This window comes from Microcebus murinus, chromosome 12 (assembly GCF_040939455.1).
Source record: "Microcebus murinus isolate Inina chromosome 12, M.murinus_Inina_mat1.0, whole genome shotgun sequence".
Classification (NCBI taxonomy): Eukaryota; Metazoa; Chordata; class Mammalia; order Primates; family Cheirogaleidae; genus Microcebus; species Microcebus murinus.
This window is the reverse complement of record NC_134115.1, coordinates 77,420,511-77,435,571: the sequence shown is the minus strand read 5'-3', so window position 1 is coordinate 77,435,571 and position 15,061 is coordinate 77,420,511. Positions and strand designations below refer to the sequence as shown.

At 47.8% G+C, this 15,061-nt stretch overlaps 1 protein-coding gene across 3 annotated transcripts in view; it reads left to right on the top strand.

Annotated features, from left to right (window-relative positions):
• ASTN2 (astrotactin 2) overlaps positions 1-15,061 on the top strand; it is an 852,746-nt gene that overhangs the window by 90,349 nt on the left and 747,336 nt on the right. The gene's annotated exons all lie outside the window — the stretch shown is intronic.

Sequence of the window (15,061 nt, the reverse complement as noted above, 5' to 3'; positions counted from 1 at the left end):
TCAGTTTCCTCTGCAGTTAAACAGGGGAAATAACCTTTAACATTCTCTAAAGTCGTTGCATCTCGTCACTGCTGGCAAAAAGTCCACCTGGTTGTTAAATTTGCTTTCCAGCTACCCTGTGAAGTAGGTGTCACCATTGCCTCCACTTTGTGGGGGAGGCAGGAGGACCAGGATGCTTATTCAGAACAATTCCCGCTTGAGTGGGCTCTCAGTGAATCGGTTCCAGCCTTACTGAGGTTACCCGAGAAACCTCGGGGCTGGGAGTCAGCCGGTCTGTGTCTCCCACCAAATGTCTCCTGGGTCTGGGGCATTACCAGCTCCACATCCAGGTCTCTTGGCCTCAGTTTCCTGATGTGTCAAGTGGGGGCTGCTGACAGGGAGTGAGCTCCGACACCTCACTGAGTCTCGATGACGCCCTGTGAATGGGTAGATGGGGATGACTGGGTTATCCCCACTTTACAGGTGAGTAAAGTAAAGTAACTTGCCTGAGGCTATACAGTTATAAGGTGGTAGAATCCAGGTTTTATTATTATCTTTTTCTACTGTGCTAAGTGCCTCGCTGTGCAGCTTCGAGGAAGAATGGGACTAAAATATGGGTGAAAACTCACTGAGTGTTAGACCATCACGTGGAAGGTGTGGCTACAGATCTGCATAGAACGTCCCATTATGGGGCCTCACTACATATTTAATAAAAGAGCTCGTCCAGAGGAGCACAGCTCTTAATGATTACTTCAATCTTACCAGAATAAATGGTTCTTTCAGAGAAAATGGTTCACCCCTTGGAAGAGAAGGAATTTTTTCCCAGGGGTCTTTGGGAGAAGCAATTTTCTAAGTGGTGCCCTGTATAAAACAAATGCCTCCTGCTGTGACTAGTCAACCCCCCCTCTCCTTTCCCCAGCTTGGAGGAGCAGTGGAATGAGCACCAGGCTTGGGCTTTCTGGAGTGCTTTATTTTCACAAAGAGCTTTATAACAATAAGGCCTCAGGACCTCTGCGGCCCCAGGCCTTTTGCAGGGTGGAGAAGCAGCAGCTGATGACTCAGGCTGTCGCCAGGCAAGGGCACCTACTCTGGGCCTCGGTTTTCCAGCACAAAATGAGACATTGAATGTGATCATTCTAAAGCGCCCCCAGCATCCTATTTGGTGGCCACGTTAGCTCATTTATACCTGGACTCTGACTGGGAGAGCCCCTTGCGGGGCAAGCAGGGAAGGTGTGGCTCATTCTTCAGAGTGGGCGGCACAACTCAATGAGCCTTGACATTGGACTTCTGGCCTCCCTTTTACCAGAGTCTTCTCAGCACCTGGGGACTTTCACAGGTGTCACCTTCCTCCAGCCAGGAAGAAGAAGAGCCTAAGACCAAGCCTTGTTGGGTACCCTGGAGAGTTTGGAGTAGACTGTAAGATCACAGTTATAAAATACTGTGTTAGTATAAAATACTAACATTTATAAAATATTGATTTTTCTGCCAAAGTTATAAGTGCTTTGCATGTAACATATCTAATCTGCACAAGGCTCAGTGATATGGGCATTATTAGTATCTCCATTTTACCAAGGGGAAAACTGAGGCATGGAGAACATGAACAACTTTCCAAAGGCCCCCAGATTCGTGAGTGGCAGAGGCAGGATTTGAACCTAGTTGGGCTGGCTCACAGAGAGCACGGCTTTACCTCTGTGCTACACTGCCTCACTGATGAGCGTGATGCAGCTCGGCAGTGTAATCCCATTCTGCCCGCATCCCACTGTGGTTTGTGCAGGCGTCCAAAAGAAAGAAGGATGGTCCCAAAGGGGAAAGTGCTGATACTCTCCAACCTCTTGGATGCAGGATCCTTGCAGAGCTCCTAGCACCTCTGACCAGGTGTGTGAGCACCTTACACATCTCAGTCCTGCCGGCTGTCTGCCCTGGGTCCGTGGCCCTCTCTGCAGTAGGCAGGTAAAGGCTGTCACTCAGCCTGCTTCACGGCGAGTCAGGGCCCTGCCTGTGAGGTGGGTGGCGAGGGCTGCTCCGGCAAGAAGGGCCGTGCTCCCTGGGGAGTCCTCCTATCTGTTCTGCCAAGGCTGGGGTTCTTACAAGCCAGTCTCTTCCGTGGTGTCAGTGGCTGCCGATGGATGGATGAAGTGCTGCTTCTCCCAGGAGAATCTGCAGGCTCACAAGAGCACGTTTAGTGCCTTACAAAAAAAGTCCTGGTCTTGACAGGCCTGATAGTGTGGGGACTAGGAAATGAGCTGGGCATCTGGGGAGGGAGCTAAAATCTTCTGCTATTAACTCACCATGTGATTCAGGGCGGGAGACCTCGCTGCCTTGGAACCTCTGTTTTCCCACCTATAAAATGGGGTTGGGAACTTACATTCATAGATTTATTTGTTCTACAAATGTATACCAGGTAAGTGCCTATTATTTCCCAGGCATTGTTTTTGGCTCTGCTGCCTCAGCATGAGTAATGGCTGGGTAGAGCCACCCCTCAGTTCCCTCTCAGTCTTGGCATTCTGGGGTCCACTGGGCCTTGTGGTGGGCAGGTGGGGAATGCGTAAGGTGGCAGAGGTGCAGGGAAGCTTCCTGAGGTTCTGAGGTTCCTTCTGGAAGTGCAAGGCTCTTTCAACAACATAAAAGGCTCCAAATCTATCTCATTTCAGCATCTGGAGGAAGATGAGATTATCTCTGTGTGTGTGTGTGTGTGTGTGTGTGTGTGTGTGTGAGAGAGAGAGAGAGAGAGAGAGAGAGAAGAGGAGGGAAAATAGAGGGAGACGGGGAAGAGGAAGGACCAGGGGAAATAAGGCAGAAGTCACAAAGGGGAGAGGCAAGGAGATGAGAGAAGAGGGGAGAATTAAACAGAGCAAGAGGGCTCTCCCGATACACCTGGGGTCCAGATACACCCTGCGTGTTCCCTCCTGATCTCTATTGAGCCTCACCCCATTTTTCAGGGACTCAGCATCTTTCTCAGGGCCACTTCTGACCTCCCTTGGCCTCCAGGAGCAAAAGGATCCTGAGGCCCAAGTCTACATCTACGCGGTGTCCATAAGCTGTCTGGATGTCTGTGGGTTATTCTTTTACCTGTGATACCCACTAGGAAACCTGAAGGCGGGAGGCCCAGCAGTGTTCTGATTTTAGGGAGTCAGTGTTCCAGCCTCTCAGCAGTGGCAGGAACACAATTCTGAGGGGTGATGTCCTCAGCCAGAGAGCATCCCAGCATGTAGAGCTCATCCCATATTCCTCTGGGCAGGATCCTGCATGACCACTTCCAGTAGCATGGCCCGGGCACCATGGTCCACGAACCACACAGGACCCCTTCCATCTTCTCCCCACCCCGGATAGGCTCTTGTAAGGGAGAGAGTAAAGAAACCACCATTTAAAGAGGGTCTAACCCATGCAATTCTTATCTTTCCCCCTTCCCTTTCTTCCTGGCTCCTTCCAACCCCTTCTCTCTCCAATTCCCGACACCACCCTGCAAAGTTAAATTTCATCATCCTTGGGTTAAGGGCAGACACTCAGGCACAGAGATGGGAGCTGCCTTACCGGAGGGTACTCAGGTAGTCCGTGCTGGGGCCAGCATGCCTCACAATGTTGCCTGATTCCGAAAGCCCATAATCAGAGAAGCCATCACGAGGAGTGGTTAATTACATGGGACGGGGAGCCAGAGAGTGGAGTGTTTGAATCCAAGCTCTGCAATTTGTGATCAGTTGTCAAATCTTTGAGCACTTCAGTTTTTTCATCTGAAAGATAGGATTGATGTGAGTATCTGCCTCTTACTGTTGTTGTGCAGGTGACATGAGATAGTTCATTTAGATCACTCAGAAGAGTGCTTGGCTTGTAGCAAGCACTCAATTGACGCAGCCTGGTGCGACTACCGTCCGCTCACGACGCTGTGTAGTCGGGGCAGCCTATACCTGCGTGCCTGGAGATTGACTCTCGGAAGTTCTTCTATATCCAGATATACTTAATATTGGATTCCTTTTTCACTTCCCATCGTGGAGTGCTCCCACTATAAATTAAAAGTACCTCGAGGCAAAGATGAATCTGTGAGAGAGTCAGGGAGAGCTGACCCACTCCATGATGGGGCTGAATTTAAGGAACCGAAACTTAACATAATGGAAGTTCTACTTATGGGGCCAAAAAACACTTGCACAGAGTTTTGATGAGAGAGAATGGAAATAAATGAACATTTACGGAGAACTGTTGTACGCCAGAATGTGCATGAATCACAGCAGCCCTGGCTGGGAGGCTGCTCTGGTTCCTGTTTCACACATGCGGAACCTGAGCCTCAGAGAGTTAGAGTGATTTGTCCAAGTTCCCGCGTTTGGTGAGGAGTCCAGATGGGATCAAAGTCCAGGCCGGCTCCAGAGCCAGGCACTGTCCGTTTACCCAGCGCGGACCTAGATTGGCAGCGTGGGGAGGGAGCTGGCCGAGCAAGCCACCCTCACAGTTCCAACAGCTCAGCTCGGTGTGTGGACAGCGCCTCTGGTGGTGGTTCATGAGGAAAACTGGAAAACAGGCACCACGGTTTCATCGCCGAGGATTATGTAAGGGCTTGCTTAACACCACTGGGCTTACTCCTTGAAATAGGGAGAAGGGAAGAAAATGACCTTGCCTAATATATTTTTAAATTCATAAAACATTTCGAAGTGCTTTAGGTCATTTAGGAAGGTGTAATCACTTAATGTTTCTAGCAAGGCTAGAGGTCCTAACTTCAGGGGATTTTGATGGAAAACATCAAGGAGTATGTATTTGGTATTACTATCACGGATGTGTTTTGAAGGAATTAGTTATAAATGTTATGTATATTACTATATTATATATTTTATCATAGAAATGTTATATATTATATTATGTATTATATTTACATATATTACATTTATAACATATGTAATATGATATAAATATTTTATAAATATATAATTATAATATTAATTATAATGTTATGATATGCATTATATATAAAATACATTCTATAGCGTAATATGAAACTTATTTTATGTAATATGTATTATTAGATGACGTGCATAATACATGTATTTTATTTGTGTGTATGTGTGTATATATATATGTGTGTATATAGTTATACATATAACCCTACTCTGTTAGATCTGAGTAGGGGGATATACTGAGAAAACCCAGGCAGCCAAGAGGGAAACCACAGGGCCACAGATCCTTGGCACTTATTTTGTAAAGGGGGAGCTATAATTAGATCTTTGCAAAAGCGATCTGTACTGGGTTCCAAGGAGAAGCTCCTCCAGGTTTGGCCACTGCCACCCTCTATGTGAACCCTGTGTCTTCATTGCTAACACAGCCCCTGGTCCTCCTGGGATGCTGTTTGATGGGAATGAATTAGACTTCCATCTGTACGTCACTTCACACAAACCTTCAGCCTGGGGGAGGGGAGGTGTGTCTACCTGTGAGTGAAGCAGACAACGTTGTTAGCAGTGTTTTATGAAAACAATCAAATCCAAAGCGCCAGTAACTGTGGATGTCTCTATCCTTTTCAGTGAGGTGTCCTTGGGGATTCAAGCCTTAAGGAGTCGTCTAGCAGTGCATTAGAAATCTGTTAAAAGCCTGTGCCTGTTAGTTAGGGAGTGATGCATAGTGCTTTTGTTCTGTTTCTAAAAAGGAGGGGATCTTTCAGGAAGAGAGGGGTGGGAAGAGGAGCTTCAGAAGCAGGGATATAGTGTTCAAGCACAAAGGGGAGAAAAAAGAGATTCAGAGATTTAGAAGGCTGAAGGAAGACGAGTGTCTTCTTGAGTCCGTTTTTCAAAACTCTCTATACCTTTTCCAACCTTCCTTGAGACAATGAAGTTCTCTCCTTCATTGCACGTACACAGGACTGTGTCCTGAGCCATCTGTTCACATGACAGCTACGTGTCCCACCATGTGAGTCCTTCCTGAGAGTCTGACTCCTGTTGGTATCTGGCAGGCTGGGAACACCTGGCCTGGGGGAGTTTGGTGACTTTGCAAAGTCACTCAGAGGGCAGTGGTCCCATTTATGAATCAGTGGCACTCAGCGACTTACATGTCCTTAACATGCACCCAGAAAGCTTTTCCCCACCACACCTGGATGCACACCTGTGCATTCTTCATGACTGCATGCAGACGTTGTTTGTCCAGGAACTTCCCATTATTGCCTGTTAGGGTGATGTTAGCCATCCTCGCTGCCATGTGTGTCCTTCCTGGGCTGTACTTCTGCTGCTTCATGGTGCATTTGATGAGCTGAATGTGCCTCCAACCACCCTAAGGCCTCATGGAGGCAGAGGAATGCCCTGTCTGGTTCCTCCCTCTCTCTTGGGCCTTCCCAGCTCACAGTCTGCTTTGGAGCTGGAGCTTAGTAACTATGAGAACATCCAAACAGAAGAGCCTGGTCAGAACCAAAGCCCAGGTTTCCGCCTTCCTGAGAATCTGTCAAAAGCACACGTGTGCCCTCCCCAAGGCTCTTTCCATCAAAACTGCACTGGGGACTCCAGTGCCGGCCGTGAGGTTGAAGGAGACTGAGATTGCCACCCCAGCATCATGTGTGAACACCCGGGGAGCTATGATGAGTGAGGATTCTGCATATGGTTCTTAAATTCTGGCTTTATTTCCTTTGTCAGGAGTTAGGCAGGGAGAGGGGAAGCCGCATACAAAATGTCACCTGTTAATAAACAAATGGGCACCCACAAGACGCCGGGGATTGCAAGTCTCATCTGAGAGTGAGACATCACAGAGACAGGCAGAGGCAGCCACGCGGCCTTGATGCATTTTCCTCGGGTTTGTTACAGTTTTTATTGGCTTCCTGAAAGGATTCAATGTGTTTCAAAAATGGAAAGCTTTATGAAGCCTTGGACTTCTGATCTTTTTGTTTTAGAGATAGGAGGACTGAGACCCAAGGAAGGAAGTGGGCTTGTCGAAAGTCACAGAGCATAAGTGAATGGAGGGGCTGATGGGGAGCCCTGGGCCCCGAGTCCTTGTCCTGGGGACATTGAACCAAGACTTGACCAGAGGGTCGCAAACCTCAGGCATTTCAGGACCATCCTCATCATTTTGGCCATATCTGCATTCTGTCTATTGCTTCATATTTTAATTTTTTTCTAAAGCAATATATAAATTATAGATGGAAACTTTAATATCATAATGGTAAATGGAAAACCAGTATCACTAAAGTTAGAAGGCCACTATAAAAGTGAGTACAATGAAAGCAAAGTGATGCCATGACATTCTTGCCAGCTGGTACGGACCCTGCTTCCTCCCAACCCCTCCTCCCTCCAGGATTTGGGCCTGAGATCTGCTCTGTTTGGGTTAAAGACCTTATAGCACCTGACTGGCACTTACTCCTGGTGATTAACAAAAGGGCTGAAAGGGACCAGGGAAGATACAACTTTTTCATTTTGTGATTCTCTGTTTATGAATTTGATGAGCGCGTGCATTTCCCCACACTTTGAAAACACTTTCCCTAACATATTAGCAGCAAGAAAGACATCTTAGGGGCAAAAGGGTTTTTCTTTCTGCCTTAATCATAGCTGATATGTACTGAGGGCTTAACCCGGGCTGCGTGTCTTTCATAGGGGGTACCCCGCTTGGTTTAAGTACAGAAGACCCCTTGTTTAAAGATGGGGAGGGGTGGCGACTTGCCAAGGCCTGCTAGGGACTTACTCCTGGAACTGCGGTTCACCTGGTGGTGTGGCTCTTCCGGTCGTAGTGGGGGGTGGGCTCTGAGGCCCTTTGAAATTGTTGTTTTCCCTGGGGCAGGTCAAGAAGAGCTTCAGCAGGGCTATGTGATCAGTGTTGGGAAAAGAGCATTTGTTCACTTAATATCATGAGCATTTACTATGGGCCAGGTGCTGTTGTAGACTAAAGGCGGACACAGCAGTGAACAGAACAGGCAGAATCCTTGCATCTGTGGCGTTTACTTTCTAGTGTGTGTCCAGGAGTGGGGGGCCGTGAAAGAATGAATAAATCGTAAACGATGAGGTTTATTAGGAGAGAGGGTGGCAGGGTACCTGATTTCTTTCTCTGAACTTGGCCCTTATACACTGGGGGACTTTGGGCATATTTCTATCCCTCGGTTACTGCACCTGAGAAACAAAGAGGTGGACGGACGAGCGATCCGATGCCAAGGCTCTGAGATTCTAGATGGTTTGTGCTCCCCGCTTGCTGCAAAGCGGCAATTCCATGAGCTTTTACTTTGGGCTGGGTCCCGGGAGCTGGAGAGACGGGTGTCCGCCACTCGTGGGAAATGGGGCCCTGAAATTCATTCCTGCCTGGTCACGAGCAGGGTCTGCCGGAGATGATTTCATTAGGAGGATAAATTTAGAAATCAATTACAAACATGCTGTCCTCTTCCTCATGCCTTCTCGTAAAGCAGCTTTTTTTTTTTTTTTTTTTTTGTAAGCCTACCATTTATTGAGGGCTTGCAGCTATGCCTGATGCTGTATTAAGCACTTTACATGCATTATCTCAATTAAGCCTGTAGCAGCCCTGTCTTAAATTGGGTTCTCCAGAAGCAGACCCTGGGACAGCATGAGTGCAAATAATTTATCTGAGGGGTGGTCCCAGGAAGCCCCAGTAGGGGAGGAGAGGCAGGCAGGGAAGGGAGCCAATGAATGGGATGTGACCGAGCAGGGAAGCTGCTGCGGGCAGCTGGGCTAATTCTCACTGGAGCACTCTAGAAGGCAGTTTAGAACATACCCAGGGTCGTCCCATTTATCCTCCCCCTTCCTTCTGCCATTGGCTAAGGGTTGTTCCTGTTTGGGTGGAGGGAGATGGGCGGGGGACTTAAAACTCCCTGGCATTTCTGGCCTGCCTTGCATGAGGGAAAGGCCTCAGACATAGACTATACAGGTGGCTGCAGGAGGAAGCTCTACCGGCCTGTGCTGGAGAGAAGAATGCCAAGGAAGATGGGCAAGGCAAAGACAGTGTGGGGTGCACATTCTCTGAGGTTATACCATTATGAACCTCATTTCAAAGTTAAGGAAACTGAGGGACAGAAAGGGAAAGTGTCCGAGATGAGACTAACTGCATCATTTGCAGGGTCCAGTACAAAACGAACATGTGGGGCCCTTTGTTAACAATTTTGGTGTTACAGCAGAACCTTAAACTCAGCTTGGGCCTCTTCTAAACTCTGGGTCCTTGAAAGATCCTAGAGCTATTAAGTGGTACCTCTTGGGATGCTGGTCTGCCCGTCTTCCAACCGTATCCACTCAGCTGCTTCCAGGGCTGTTCAGAGTGGATTCTATGGGAAAGATGCTGATTTGGTTTGGGAGAGCTGCCACACATTTTCTTAGGCAAATCCTTTCCCCTCTCTTGTCCTCAGTTGGCTCATCTATAAAATAGGGTTGCTAATCCTATAGCCCTGGGGATGGCAGTGTTGTTCCACCCCCCCACCCCCCCACCCCCCCCCACCCCCTGCACTGAGAGGAGAATGTGGAGGCATCTCCCTCCTTGCATCTGCCCTCCTGCCTACCAGGTCAGCAACATCAGGGTGAGGATTTGTCATGCTTGAAAATACTTGGCCTGCCACAAAGCACATTCTGGAAAGAACATTGATCTTAAGGTCAGAAGGCTGGATCCTAGTCCAAGTCCAGACATTGGCCAAGCCACTTCACTTCTTCGCACCTCAGGTTTTCTGTCTCCGATGGTCTCTTAGGGGTCTGTCCAGCTCTGCTGTCTTATGCTAAGTAGCTGATCCTGCAGTTGTCACAGATAGTAGATGCAGCCAGTGGCAGGAGGGACAGTGCAAGGAATGCCTTGGAGCAAGGAGTTGAGGGTGTCTGAGTGCCGCATACATTGCTAAAATCCTACGTCATCTTCATTCAGTGTCTTCACTTTTCTGAGCCAAATATGTATGTGTGTATACATACATACATGTATACATACATATACGTATGTACACACATACATACCAGAACGCATGCATGAATTTATAACAGGATACAATAATCATCTTGAAGGGCAGTGGTGAGGATTATTAGGGAAAATGTGTGTATAAGGCTTGATGGATAATTAATGTGCATCGTTGTGAGCAGACTTATGACAGGGGACAAGGCATGTTGGAGGTCATTTTCCATCTTTCTTTCCTCACTGGGAAAGCGTGCAAGCATTTTTAAAACATTCGGTCAAGCTTTAACATGCTCTATAAAACAGGCATCGGCCCCAGTAGTCTAGAAGTTCCCCAGATGGAAAATCCTGCTCTGTCCCCTGAGCACTGCTGGCATCTTCTACAAAGTCCAGCACAGAGCAGGGGCTCAGTGCATGTTTTTAGCAAAAAGAATGACCTATACTGCCTCTAAAGCTATTCCCTTCTCTCTCACCTCTTCCTGTCTCTCTTCCAAATCCTTTCTTACTCCTTTCCTCCTTTTGTTCCCAGACTTTCTCTCCTTCCTCATCTCCTTATCCAGTTCCCCATTCCCTGATCCTCCTGGGAAAATGCCTCTGCAGTGCCCTGGTCCTCTGCCAGGGCACTAAACTCCTGAAAGTGCACTTGGAACGAGGAGGATTCCAGAGGCCAGGCAGGACCACCTGCCGGCCAGCCTCCTTCCAGATTCCCCTGAGTTTTGAAAGTGCTCTGAGGCAAACAGACCTGCTCCTTACTAACTGCAGGCACCTTAGACTAGGGCCTTCACCTCTGGAAATCTCAGTTTCGTTCTCAGTAAAATGGGCTTGCTTAGACCTCCCTTGAGAGTGGTCTAAGCATGAAATGAATCACAGCGTGCAAGGGGGCTGAGCGTAGTATCTGGCTTTAGAGCAATGTAGAGTATTTATGCATTATTTCTGCTTTGTTTTTTTTTTTTGGATTTTTTTGCCCAAGCATCCAGGACACTGGCTCTGGCTTCCTGGCCAGGCTTCTAGCTCAGTGTGTGGAAGGCAGAGCCCCAGGGGAAGGTCACTGGGCCGCCTGGGGCTTGACATCAGAGGACCTCTTTCTGCCACATGTCAGTCTGTCTCTTTCAAGGACACCAGGCTGAGGGGATGAAATAGCAAATCAGTGGAAATTTTCTCCCTGTAACAAAATCAGAAAGGATTAAGTGGATGGACAGCTCGGAAACGAGACTGTTCTGCTCTTCTTTGCTCCACAACAGCCTGTCAGTCACAGTGGAAAAGAGGAAATAGACTTTCAAGAGGCTGCAGGAGGGGATCTGGTCTTTCTCCTTGAGTGTAAAACGAGGCCTCCAGGAGGACAGATCCAGAGATATTCCAGAGGCTCAGAAGGACATTTCCTGATGTCAGTTACATGCCTGTGTGTGTGAGGACACAAATGAAGGCTGGGGTATGTTCTTGGGTTAAATGTTCCTGTTTGGGGAGGCATGTGCATGCCTGAGCCCATGTGTGTCTGTGCGCCTGTGAAGGTGGCCACGTGCATACCTGTGCACAGAACCAGTGCACATATATGCTAGTGTGAACATTCACAATGGAGCATGCATGACAGAGTACATGTGGAGAGAACCAGGTGAACACACTGTGTGAGTGTGCAGTGGGAGGGCCTTGCGTATGCCTGTGAGTGCTGTGTTGTCACAGTGTTCAAATCTGCATGTGCATCTCTACACGAGGAAGCCTGTTTATGTGTGTCAGGGAATGCGTGCACGTGCGCCCATATACACAAATACTCATGATGCCGGTGTAAGAAGTTTTGCATGTTTACGTTTACATGCAAATCCTCACATTCTGTAGCATTGGTATATGTACTCGTTCATGAACACGTCAGTCTGTACATTTATGCATGTGTATGAGGAAATAGACTCATACAAATGTGAGCACACTTGTTTAAACATACAAGGAGATAAGAATGCTTTCATGACAGTGCACGGATACACAGATGTATGAGGAAGTACATGTGTCTATGTGCACACTTGTGCTTTGGGAGAACAGATGTGTAAATGTGTGTGCTCAACAGATGAAACATCTTTGCAGGTATTTTTGGGTTATGCAAATGTGACTCCTGTGTACCTATGACTCACCTGGCCTGATTGAACTCATATGCTCCCTAGAGATGATTTCTCTAACTTGGTCCTTGCTCCCAATGCCAGTAAACAGCCTTGTTCCCTCTGTGATAGGCGTCTCTCCTAGCTCCTGGATCACACTGTGGACAGGAATTGGGTTGGTGGTGATGGTAGGAGGTATATCACCAAATAAATGGTTATTAAAGAGAAACATTCAGAAAAGGTAAAAAACCTACGATGGGGATGCATGGGTGAGTGAATGGGGCCCAGTTCCTACTGGAACTCTCAAAAATGTGACAGAGCTGACACATGTCAGAGATTCATCATATAAACCACGGAGTGGGAGGCAGAGGCCTCACTGCTCTCTGATGGCACAGCACGGTTTCCATTAAGACAGAGGATAAGATCAAAACATCTTTTCCACTAATGACATTGCCTAGTAAATACTCTGAATGGCCTATGAAGATACCATTACTGCACCCATTTGACAGGTGAGAAAAGTGAGGTTTTGAGAGTGAGGGTTTTCCCAGGTGACATAGAAAGTCAGCGGCAGATCAAGACGGCTACTCAGGTTCTGGCAGGTCGAGTCCCGAGAGTCTGTCCTTGAGGTCAAGAGGCTGGATTCTTACCAGTCGTCTCCCCGGCTTGCCAGGTCATCTGAGATAGCCCCCTGTCTCTCTGAGTTTCAGTTTTCTAGACTCTAAATGAGAAGTGGAGACTCAGGAAAAGAATGCCTAAAAGCTTCCAGCACAGGGCCTAGCGCAGCGAACAATATCCACAAATGTCTGCAGAGTTGGCACAGTCTAAGTTTAGAGTTTCTGCGATTCTGGAAGTGGAGGGAACGAGGTGGGGTGGGGCCTGGGGAGGTGTGACAATTCAGATGTCCTAATTTCCAATCTGACACCCTGAGCATGTTCCACATTGTAACCACAGTGCCCTGAAGAGGACATTGGACAGATGTGGTTCCTACTCTCCAGGAATTTACAATCAAAGGCAGCCTCTGGTGCTTCAGAGCACGCAATCCCAAACATCTGTATTAACTGGAGTAAAAGCAATTTATTCGTTTGCTGCTGCAAACCTTACTGAGCACAGACTGGTGCCAGTCCTTGTGCTGACACGTTGTCTCAACAGTATGTCCCATGGATTTATTATTATCCATAAGTCATAAGGATGCTGAGAGGATGCAATGAGATAATATGTGCACTCCACTGGGATCATAGGCTTGCATACAGTAAGCATTTAATCAGCGTTAATTGTTACATTAATTTTAGATTAAGTGGCTACAATGTTCCAGACACTGTTCTAGGTACTGGGATACAAAGATGATTAAGACAGCCCAGTGCCTGCCTTTCTGGATCTCACACTGTAGTCATTATTGTGGCGACAGTCTCCCCAGTTTATACGATGAAAGGCTGCGGTCTCTAACCCCCAGGCCGTGGACCAGTACTGCTCTGTGGCCTGTTACCAATCAGGCAGCAGGACTCCACTTCCCCCTATGCCCCGCCCATGGAAAAATTGTCTTCCATGCAACTTAGGGACTGGGCTGCACAGCAGGAGGGGAGCAGTAGGACAGCGCACAAAGCTTCATATATATTTACAGCTGCTCCTCTTGCTGGCATCACCACCTAAGTTCTGCCTCCCCCTACCAGTCCACGGAAAAGTTGTCTTCCATGAAACCAGTCCTTGGTGCCAAAAAGGTTGGGCACTGCTGATGAAAGGGAGGTGTTGAAAAGTTGGATTTCTGCAGGGTTACCTGACTAACAGAGTGGCAGAAGTGGGAACCCAGGTGACTGGTTTCAGAGACCGAGCCCTGGCCTTGTGCTATACTGAGGAGCTGGTGTATTTAAAAATGGGAGGGAATTTCAGTGTTTCCCATTGGGCCACTCGGTTTCAGTTTTCTAGACATCTTCCAACAGGTGGATTAATATTAATTATAACCATGACTGTTGCACAAAGAACAATTTATTCAAAGCTCTTTCTCATAAATTTCTCCCTTTACTGTTTCCAGTGATTTAGTGAAAGAGTCAGGGGAAGGATCAGTTTTCCCATTTGCCAGATGAGAAAGACTGAGGCCCAGAGATGCAAATGTCTCATCTAAGGTCACTCAGCAAAGACAAGACTGGAATTGGACTTTTCCCACTGCTAGCCTCGCAGTATGGGAACAACATTCTGTCATTTCGCCTCGGGAGAGGAGTCTAACATTTAAACCAAATTAAAAGGTGTCCCAGCAGTGGTCCCAGGACTCCTTGCGTCCGACCCTGTTGGAGAAGGTCGTGATTCACCATCATTTAGGCACACACTGTCCTGGTCAGGAGGGACATTCAATAACCTAAGCCTTTTTTTTCTTCTTCTTCTCTGATATAGTGAGAAAATCAAGAGGGTCGTTCCCTCCTCCCCACTCTTAGCCTGGCATCCTCTAGTCTTCCCCTCCTTGCCACAGGGCACCATCTGTGGCCGGTCTAAATTGGACTGAATGGTGTGGAATTGCAAGTCAAAGGGGTCCTGTAATCATTCCGCTGACGGCCTGGGGCTCTGTGCTCCAGCGCAGGGTGTTATAAATAAGGGTAATGGAGTAGAGGCTGAATTACAATCAAGGCTGCTATGAACACGGCGAACAGGCTGGGAGCTTATTTAAGGAATATAGAGGCAGGTTATGCTTCCCAAGCAGTGCAGTTGGAGCCAATCAATACCCACCCGCTCCCTCCAATCAGGGCCACAGAGGTTTTGATTAGGAAGGGGAGGGGCAGAGTGAAATACGGTGAGATCCTGCTTAGGGGAAAATTTCAATCTCCATTTGTTCTGTGCTACACTTGCCCATTAAGCACCAACTCTGAGCGAGGTGGTAGGGAGGTAGCAGACGGCAAGAGAGATGAGGCCTTTAGCTTTAAGAAGCTCAGAGACTTGGGGAGCAGAGGGTAGGTGAGGCGTGAAATAACTAAAGCAACGATTACATATAGTGTGATAAGTGCAGCCGTGAAAGGAAGCGCACAGCAGGAACATCCAGCTGGCCCCGGGGAAGGAGGCTGCACAAAAGAGGAGGTTTCTAAGTTGTTAGCTATTGCTGCATAACAAACACCCCAGAACCAGCGGCTTAAGACAACTTTTTAGTCCCTATTTATACAAGGTGGTAATTTAGGCTGAGCTAAGTTGGGCAATTATTTATTTAT